The 10,841-nt window shown below is 35.8% G+C and overlaps 1 protein-coding gene, 1 non-coding gene and 1 pseudogene across 21 annotated transcripts in view; all 3 read right to left on the bottom strand.

Annotated features, from left to right (window-relative positions):
• Nucleotides 1–10,841, bottom strand: part of ERC2 (ELKS/RAB6-interacting/CAST family member 2) — a 941,255-nt gene that overhangs the window by 837,662 nt on the left and 92,752 nt on the right. The window lies entirely within an intron of this gene.
• LOC111746605 overlaps nt 1–10,841 on the bottom strand; it is a 126,954-nt pseudogene that overhangs the window by 51,973 nt on the left and 64,140 nt on the right.
• LOC111746630 lies at nt 6,800–6,901 on the bottom strand. Its single transcript, XR_002783203.1, has one exon. It is a non-coding gene; the product is annotated as a U6 spliceosomal RNA (small nuclear RNA).

Raw genomic sequence — 10,841 nt, 5'->3', positions numbered from 1 at the left:
CTCTCTCCTACTCCAAGACACAACTACCATGTCATGTCCAGCAGCAAATATATTCTCATGTCTCTAGAAACACTCTCTTGACCCTACTTCCTCCTCCACCTACTATCCATTTTCCTTCTCAAAAAAAAACTTCTTGAAAAAGTTGCCTTGGCTATGATCTTCAATTAGAATCAAGCTTTTCCTCCATTATTCTCCAAAAGAGTATTAAGCCATATTGAGGTCATCAGTGACCTTTATAAGTTCAATGGTCAATTTTCAGTTTTCATATTACCTATCTGTAGCATTTGAAACAACTGTTTATGCCCTGCCTGTGAATGCTTTTCTTTACTTCAAGTATATTATACCCTCTTGCTTCATTCCACCTCATCTACTTGACCTCTTAATGTTAGGATATCCCAGGGATTAGTCCTTGGCCATCCTCTCTTCTCTATTTATACTGTATACTTTATATTATACTCTCTTGTTGATCTGATCCAGACTTCTACTGATCAGTCCCAAAATTCTATCTTTAGTCTGTATGTCTCTCCCCTGAATTCCAAACTTGCAGAGTCAACTGAGTAATCATCTCCACTTGGATGTCTAATAGACAAACATCCCAAGCTTCAGATGGCCAAAACAAAATCCCCAGCTTCACCTTCCAAACCTGCTCCTCTAAAGCATCCCTCTCAGTAAATGACAGCTCCATCCCTTCACACCTGCTCCCCTAAAACATCCCCCTCAGTGAATGTCCAAGCCCCAAATCTTAGAATTATTCTCAATTTTTCTTTTCTTCTCCCATCTCCCATCCAATCCAATGGTAAATCTATTGAGTTTTAAAATCAAATATATCCAGAATCTGACCACTTCCCACCATATCACTGCTACCATCCTGATCAAGTTATCAACCTCTCTCACCAATATTAGAGCACTTGTTCCAGGCTTCCTGCTATGGTCTGTTCTCAAGATGACAACCAGAGAAATTCTGTTAAAACATCCCATCACTCTTTTATTTAAAAAAAAAAACCCTCCAATGGAATTTCATATAGAGCAAAACCCAAGTCCCTAAAATGGACAACAAAGCCCTCTGTGATCTCAAATCTTTTACTCTAATCCTGTTTTATTCTTCTCATGCCACTACTCTCTGTCTCACATCTGATATATTCTACTTTGTTGTTCTTGTTGTTTATTGTCTGGCCGCTCCTCTAGCACATATGTACCAAGAAGGCAAGAGTTTTGTTTTGTTCCTTTTATATTCCCAACATCTACAAGAGAGCCTGGCACATAGTGTATACTCAATAAAGTGTGCTGAATGAATAGCTATGTGAGAGCAAGCACCAAATCACACACATCTAAGGACTAGAAAGTTAATCTCATCTGTCATGTACCTTGTTTCTTTTTTGTTTTTACTGTGATAAAACATAACAAAAAAATTACCATTTTAAGTATACAGTCCAACAGCATTAAGTACATTCTCATTATCATGCAACCATCACCAACATCCAACTCCAGAACTTTTTTCATCTTCCCAAACTGAAACTCCATGCCCATTAAAGTATAATTCCCCATACCTCCATCCTCCCAGTCCCTGGAAGCCACCATGCTACTTTCTGTTTCCATGATTTTGACTACTCTGGGTATCTCATATAAGTGGAATCATGCAGTATTAGTCCTTTTGTGACTGATTTATTTCACTTAGTATGTCCTCAAGGTTCATTCATGTTGTAGTATGTCAGAATTTCCTTCCTTTCTAAGGCTGAATAAAATTCCATTGTATGTATATACAATTTATTTATCCATTCACCTGTCAATGGACATTAAGGTTACTTCTACATTTTGGCTACTATAATAATGCTGCTATGAACATTACTGTTCAAATATCTGTTTGAGTCCCTGCTTTCAATTTTTTAGGGTATATGTCCAGAAGGGAATTGCTAGAACATATAGTAATTCTCTTTTTGTGAGTAACCATCATACTGTTATTTTATGGCAGCAGTATCATTTTACATTCTTTCTAACAATGTACAAGAATTCCAATTTATCCATATACTGCTTATTTTCAGGTATGTGTTTTTTTTATATATATAATAGCCATCCTAATGGGTGTGAGGCCATATCATTATGGTTTTGATTTGAATGCCCCTAATGATTAGTGGGTGTTTAGCATCTTTTCATATACTTATTGGCCACTTGTATTTCTTCTTTACAGAATTATCTATTCAAGTCCTTCATCCATTTTTTAATCAGATTGCTTGGTTTTTTCTTGGTGAATTATAAGACTTCTTTATCTATTCTAGATATTACCCCTTATCAGATTTGCAATCATTTTCTCTCATTCCATGGTTGCCTTTTCACTAACTTGATGGTATCCTTCGATGTACTGAAGTTTTTAATTCTGATATAGTTCAATTTACCTATTTTTTTCTTTTGTTGCCTATGCTTTTGGTGTCCTGTTTAATAAACCATTCTCAAATCCAATGTCAAGATTTTCCCCTATGTCTTAAGTGTTTTATAGCTTTAGCTCTTATGTCTTTGATCCATTTTCAGTTAACTTTTTATACAGTATAAGGTAAGGGTCCTATTTCATTCTTTTTCATATGAACATCCAATTTTGCCAGCACTATTGGTTGCAAAGCCTGTTCTTTCCCCCCATAAATGATCTTAGCACTCTTGCAAAAAATTATTTGATCATATGTATGAGGGCTTGTTTCTAGCCAGAGAATATCTAAGGTCCTTATTAAGTATATAGTTATCTGTGACTGCAAAACCTAGCTAAAGTCTTTCTACACAACACCCTGAGTCCACTCAGCATAAGCAAAGAATAACCTAAATGCACCAGAGTTGAGCAACCAGTGAATAAAAGAATCAATATAATGTGTACTTTATAAAAGCTCTACAGGTTACATGAGCAATCATTTCTGTAACACTGAAATCTTTACACAAAAATCTTCGCTTTGTTATTTCAACTATTGTGATAGAAGACTCACTACTTTCAGAGGAATCCCATTCCATTTTTTTAAATGTATTTATTTAAATTAGTTTCAAGTATACAGTACATTGGTTAGACATCTCTATAGTTCATAAAACGATACCCCCAATTGCTCCCTCCCTCTCTGGCCCTTCACATAGCCATCATATTTATGCTAACAACATTCCCTGTGCCATGCTCCCTATCTCTGTGACCAACTATCAACTACTAATTTGTACTTCCTTAACCCTTCACCCCTTTCTCCAAGCCTCCAACCCTCCTCCCCTCCATCCAACACCAAATTGTCCACTGTTTTTAATTAGTTTGTTCTATTTGTTCTTTAGATTCCACATATAAGTGAAATCATATGGTATTTATCGTTCTCTGACTTATTTTACTCAACATAATAACCGCTAGGTCCATCCATGTCGTTGCAAATAGTAGGATTTCCTTTTTTTAATGATTGAGCAATATTCCATTGTATATATGAACCATAATTTCTTTAGCCAATCATCTGTTGATAGGCATTTAAGTGGCTTCCATCTTGGCTACTGTAAATTGTGCTGCCATGAATATTGGGGTGCATAGATCTTTACAAATTATTGTTTTGCTTTTCTTTAGATAAATACCCAGAAGTGCAATTGCTGAGTCAAAAGCTATATCTATTTTTAATTTTTTGAGAAACCTCCATACTGTTTTCCATAAAGCCTGCAGCAATTTGCAATCCCACCAACAATGTGTGAGGATTCTCTTTTCTCCACATACTCGTCAAAACTTGTTATCTAATTTATCGATGATAGCCATTCTGACAAGTGTCAGATGATATCTCATTGTGGTTTTAATTTGCATTTCTCTGATGATTAATGGCCTTGAATATCTTTTCCTATGTCTATTAGCCATCTGTATTTCCTCTTTAGAGAAGTATCTATTCAGTTCTTCTGCCCATTTTTTAATTGGATTTTTTTGCTGTTGTTGAGTTGTATACGTTCTTTATATATTTTGGATATTAACCTCTTATCAGACATATCATTAGCCAACATCTTCTCCCAAACAGTTGGCTTTCTTTTTGTTTTGTTGATGGTTTCCTTTGCTGTACAAAAACTTTTTAGTGTGATGTAGTTCCATTTATTCATTTTTTCTTTTGTTTCCCTCGCCCAAGGAGATATATCTGAAAAGAAACTCCTGTTAGCAATATTAGAGAGTTTACTGCCTATGTTTTCTTCTAGAAGTTTTATGGTTTTGAGTCTTACATTTAAGTCTTTAATACATTTTGAGTCTATTCCTGTATATGCTGTAAGGTGGTCTAGCTTCTTTTTTTGCATATATCTGTCCAATTTTCCCAGCACCATTTATTGAAGAGACAGTATTTACCCCATTGTATAATCTAACCTCCTTTGTCACATACTAAGTGAGTGTACAGGCATGGATTTAATTCTGGGCTCTCTATTCTGTTCCATTGATCAATGTATCTGTTTTTATGCCAGTACCATGCTGTTGTGATTACTGTAGCCTTGTAGTATAGTTTGATATCAGGTAGTATGATACTTTCAACTTTGTTCTTTCTCAAGATTGCTGTGGCTATTCGGGGTTTTTTATGGCTCCATATAAATTTTAGAATTATTTGTTCTAACTTTCTGAAAAATGCCATTGGTATTTTGATAGGGAATGCACTGAATCTATAGATTGCTTTGGTTAGTATTGCCATTTTAACGCTGTTGATTCTTCCTACCCATGAACATGGTATATGCTTCCATTTATTTGTATCTTCTTCAATTTCTTTCAATGACTTATAATTTTCTGAGAACAGGTCTTTTACTTTCTTGGTTAATTTGATTCCAAGGTATTTTATACTTTTCAGCACAATTGTAAATGAAATTGTTTTCTTAATTTCTCTTTCTGAAAGTTAATCGTTGGTGTATAAAAATACCACTGACTTCTGAATATTTATTTTGTATCCTGCTACTTACTGAATTCATTGATCAGCTCTAACAGTTTTTTGGTGGATACTTTAGGGTTCTCTATATAGAGCATCATGTCATCAGCAAATAACAAGAGTTTTACTTCTTCCTTTCCAATTCAGATGCCTTTATGTCTCTTTCTTGTCTTATTGCTGGCTAAGAGTTCCAATACAATGTTGAAGAGGAGTGGCAAAAGTGGGCATCCTTGTCTTGTTCCTGATCTTAAGGAAAATGCTTTTAGCCTTTCCCCATTGAATATAATGTTAGCTGTAGGTTTGTCATATATGGCCTTTATTATGTTGAGGTATGTTCCCTCTATTCCCACTTTGCAGAGAGTTTTTATCATAAAAATGGATGTTGAATTTTGTCGAACGCTTTTTCTGCACCTATTGATATGATCATATGGTTTTTATCTTTTGATTTGTTAATATGATGTACCACATTAATTGATTTACAGATATTGTACCAACCTTGCATCGCAAGAATAAATCCAACTTGATCATGGTGTATGATATTTTTAATGTATTGCTGAATTCGGTTTGCTAATATTTTGTTAAGGATTTCTGCATCAATGTTCATAAGAGATATCAGCCTATAGTTTTCTTTTTTGTAATGTCTTTGTCTGGTTTTGAAATCAAGTTAATGGTGGCCTCATAAAAGGCGTTACAGAGCCTTCCCTCTTCTTGAATTTTTTTAAATAGTTTGAGAAAACTAGGTGATAATTCTTCTTTGAATACTTGGTAAAACTCGCCTATGAAGCTATGGTCCAGAACTTTTGTTTTTTGTGAGGTTTCTGATTACTGATTCTATTTCATTGGTGGTAATCAGTCGGTTCAGATTTTCTGTTTCTTCTCAACTTAATCTTGGGAGATTGTATGTTTCTAGGAATATGTCCATTTCTTCCAGATTGTCCAATCTGTTGGCATATAACTGCTCATAGTATTTCTTATGATCCATCCATTGTATTTCTGTGGAGTCCATGGTTATTTCTCCTCTTTCATTTCTGATTTTATTTGAGTCTTCTCTTTTTCCTTGATGACTCTGGCTAAGGGTGTGTCAATTTTGTTTATCCCTTCAAAGAAACAGCTCTTGGTTTCATTAATCTTTTGTATTATTTTCCTAGACTCTATTTCATTTATTTCCGCTCTGATCTTTATTATTTCCTTCCTTCTATTCACTTTGGGTTTGTTTGCTATTCTTTTTCCAGTTCTTTTAATCATAGGAGTAGAGTGTTTATGTGTACTTTTTCTTGTTTCTTGAGGTAGGCCTGTATTGCTATGAATGTCCCTCTTAGGACTGCTTTTGCCATCCAAATTTTGAGCCATGTTTTCATTTTCATTTGTCTCTAGGTATCTTTTGATTTCTTCTTTGATTTCATTGTTAACCCATTCATTGTTTAGTAGCATGTTATTTAGCCTCCATGTGTTTGTGAATTTTCCAGTTTTTTTCTTGTAGTTGATATCTAGTTTCATACCTTTGTGATCAGAGAAGACGGTTGATATGATTTCAATCTTCTTAAATTTATTGAGACTTGATTTGTGTCTTAACATGTGGTCTATCCTTGAAAATGTTCCATATGCACTTGAGAAGAATGTATATTTTGCTACTTTGGAGTAAAATGCTTTGAAAATATCTATTAAATCCATCTGATTTAGTGTGTCTTTTAGGCCCATTGTTTCCTTGTTGATTCTTTGCCTGGAAGATCTGTCCATTGGTGTCAATGGGGTGTTAACGTCTCCTGCTATTGATCTCTCCTTTTATGTCAGTCAACATTTGCATTATGTATGTAAGGGCTCCTATGTTGGGTGCATACATGTTTACTAGGGTTATGTCCTCTTGATTTATCAATCCCTTTATCATTATATAATGCCCTTTTTGTCTCTTATTATAGCCTTTGAAAAATATAGAATGCTTCATGAATTTGTGTGTCATCCTTGCGCAGAGGCAATGCTAATCTTCTCTGTATCATTCCAATTTAGTATATGTGCTGCCAAAGCAAACAGCCATTCCATTTTTTAAAGCTTGGGTTGTTAGAAAAAAACACACACACACACACACACACTTTAAATGGTTTGCTTTCTTTGGCCATGCATTTAGGTACCTTTAAGAGGAATCTCTAAAGGTGCCAAGGTTAGTGAACTACCTGCCATGAATGAGACTGCTATAGAAGAAATAAGAACTTTATTTGAAGCTAAGTGGCCTGAGCTACAGATCAGATAGAGTATGAGATAATTTGCTTCCTGGGGCATCCACTATAAACTTGGATCCTTCCTCAAGAGAAACTATCATGAACTAATGATAAATATAAGGTCTCAAAGTTTTCTCAGTTCTGGACAAGCAAAGAGGGAATGGAAAGGGTTGTTTATTATGAATAAACAGAAGATTCCAAACTATCTCTCAAGAGTGAACATAGCTACATAAAAATTAGAGATCCAGTGGAGATGATTAGGAAAACACTTAAGTGAACACTTACATCTATACCTTGAAGCCTCAGATTACTTGGTAGGAGACTGACTAAAGATGGAAAATCAAGAGAGACTCAAAACTTAATAACAAAAAATATGATGTCAACTTCAGAATATTCTAGATGAAATTAAATATTAACCGGAGTTAACTCAGAGTGAAGCACTTCAAACCTCTTAGATTTCATTGACTCTTTTTCCTGATACAATGCTTACAGAGATCAGTTCTAATTACACCTTTCTCTTAGTTTATTTTGATAGAAAGAACTGGAATGTGCAAAGATCTCCAGAGCTACCCAAACTGGAAATTCTTCCAAATCTTCTGGAGAGCTTTTAAAAATACAGGGTCCACCCTAGACACTCTAAATCAGAATCTCTACAAGTGAAAGTTGTTACCTATTTTTTGCTATATTTTAAAATTTCCCCCAGGTGATTCTGATAACTGGGGCTTGGGACCTCTTGGTCCAGATCCCCACCTCTACTGGTTTTCCATGCTGGAGATACAAACATTAATAACTGGCTCCCCCAATGAACAGGGAACCACTGTGATTGGGAGACAACTACTGCTATTAAAGATGATGAATTGCTAGACCACAGTGAAAAATGGAGAATTACATGCAATGTAATGCTAATTATAAAGCAAACACTAAATACAACACTGTATGTAATTTAAGATTTTGACCAGGTAAAATAATAGGTACAACAGAAGCTCATTCGTCTAACATGAATAGCATATAAAAGAGGTTACAACAGAGCCTGAAGCCTTTTTGATGCAAGGAGTTGCCTAGAATCACCTGTGAGAGGGATTCGGATGCTTTCAAGTGTTCTCCTGTCATAGATATACATTAGACAAAGAGGAGATCTGCCATAGCCATTCATCCCTCACTATACCATCTCCAATTCAATTCGATAGCAACAGAAATTGAAAAGTACTGGTCAAAACCAATAGGTCTTTGTTTTTCTTCACAAAATAAAAAGTCTAGAGTTAGCTGGTTGCTGGCATCAGCTGTGCCACTTAACGATGCCATCCAAGACCCAGATTCTTTCACTCTTTCTTCATTCTTTCTATTTCTATCACCATAGCAAAATGGCGACTTCAGCTCTAAGCATCATGTCCATGTTCAAAGCAGAAGGAAAGGGAAAAGGGGGAAGCATCAGCTTTTCTAGAAGCCTACCTCCAGTAATTTCCTCTTAGGTCTCAGTAGTCCATAGGTTACATGACACATGATCACCCCTAACTACAAGGGTTGCTGGGAAATTAAAACTTTATCAGAGGAAATAGCATTATCTTGACTAGTTTGTATCAATCATGATTCATCTTCTAGACTTGGATATATTGCTGATCCAAACAAAATCAGTTTCTGTTATCAAGAAAGGAAGTGAATAACAGCTGTTAGGTAGAAATAGTATCTACCAAAACTTTCCTGCCTCAATTTATAAACAAATGTCACAACAACAAAATAAATGACATGGTTTGCTTTAATTTAGTACCATAATTTTTGAAAAACTATAATGGGCCAGCCATTACACTAGTCACATCAGGGGCTCAAGCTGGAGCAGATAATGGCTCTGTCTGGAACTTACCTAATTGAGACTTACAGTCAAGCCAAGAAGATAAGGCTTGACTACAAACAACCGGAATTGAGGGATGTTAAGATGTACAAACAGGCAAGTGTGGGATAATAGTCTTTCATGATGACAACACCATTGCCTCTGAGAATGCGTCCAAGCCGTTGAGGATGACAAGGAGATTTTATAGCCTCTCTAGTTGGGCTTTCCTTATTGCCTGAACAAAGGAGAGGCTAATAATTCCATTCCAAAGAAGAATATTATTTTCTTTTATCACCTCTTTCTTTTTTAAAAGTGTCCTTGCAAGAAGTATATGATCCAGACATTAATGCTAAAGAGACACAATTGGATAAGAGGACAAAGCAAGTCCCACGTTCCAGTCTCTAGCTCTCATTTTCAACCAAGGCTCTCTGACTGTGACTAGAATAATTTGGTGTGTAGTGAAAGCTGGAATTAACAGATGAAAATCTTATACATTTGCAGATAGATATGATTCTCACAGATGATTCCTGTTTTCATCTTCAATTCTATTCCTCCCTATCACCACTCTTTTCCTTTAAGATTTTTTTCACTGTTACATTTACATATCTAAATCCCAACTCATCATTTTTGTATTTGTGGAGCATACATTGTGGACTAAGGACTACGTTCAGCCCTGAGCATACAATGGTATCCAAGAGAATCCACAGACTCTGCCCTCAAGGAGCTTAAAGTCTAGACTTCCCATGGTTATTTCAATGTCACCTGCTCTAGAAGGCCTTCCATGATTCTTTTCCTTAGTCTACATACTCACAGTATTCTACCAACACTGTACTTTTTGGTCTGTATCATTTTCTACTTTGTATGGCAATTGTGTACATATTTCATCTTCCCTATCCATCCACAAGAAGTGTAAGCCTTCATTTATTTTTAAACCCCAACAGCACCTAACCCAATGCCTTATAGGTGGAACCCCCAAAATTTAGAAACTGAATAAAAAATACAAGAGAGAAGAAATGTTCAACCTTTAAAATCAAAACTAATTACAATTCCAGAGTCTAAAGAGATATTCAGGTAGGAAGAGAACTTTATGAAAATTGTGGGGCTGTAGAATATTCATAGAATTTGGAGATAAAGAGCACAAAAATTATAGTGCACATATTTTAGAACTCTTTTTGTAAGGATGAACAAGGAATAGCTCACTTTCTAGTCTGAGCACACTCTAAATAAATGGTAAAAAGCAAAAATATAAGCCAGTTAAGTAATAGCTGTTAGGTGGAAAGCATTGATCATGGGGAAAACTATTATGTGGGAAGAGGAAAATATATCAAGGAGTTCAGTTAACAAATGCAAGAGAAACCCTGCCAGTCAGCCAGACCTTGGGATGAGAGCCATATTTCATGGAGAAAGAGAGTAAAGTGCAGATAAAAAGCAGGTCTCCATGGAATAATCCGTATCCTTTTAATCACCATGGAATAATCCGTATCCTTTTAATCACATGAGTAAGACACATGGAAGGAAGTTGACTGAGCAGTGTTCATGACCTCCAGAGCTACATACATAATATTCAGTTACCTTGACAGAGGTACCACAGTTCATGACAATGGCATGAGAATGAGAAAAGCTACCTCCAAGTAAAATGAAAACATTCCACCTCAGATGGTCTTGTTAGTGCCACCTCAGGGGCTGTGCCATTGGAATATTGATATCCCAGAAAGTAGGTTGAGCCTGTGTTCTGATGTGAGCTAGCCTGTTGCTTCTTCAGCTGACTTCAGCTAGAGACAGCAGAGGTAATGAATCATGTCATTGTCTGGTCCCATCTCACTCCATCTACCCTTTGATTCTGCAGCTGGGAAGGCAATCCCAGAAATCAGGAAGCCCAGGCTGAGAACTCACAGATATCATTCTCCAGCTTAAAAAAAAAAAAAA

This window comes from Pteropus vampyrus, unplaced genomic scaffold (assembly GCF_000151845.1).
Source record: "Pteropus vampyrus isolate Shadow unplaced genomic scaffold, Pvam_2.0 Scaffold195, whole genome shotgun sequence".
NCBI lineage: Eukaryota > Metazoa > Chordata > Mammalia > Chiroptera > Pteropodidae > Pteropus > Pteropus vampyrus.
The sequence above is the reverse complement of the archived record's forward strand: the minus strand, read 5'-3'. Positions and strand labels throughout refer to the sequence as shown.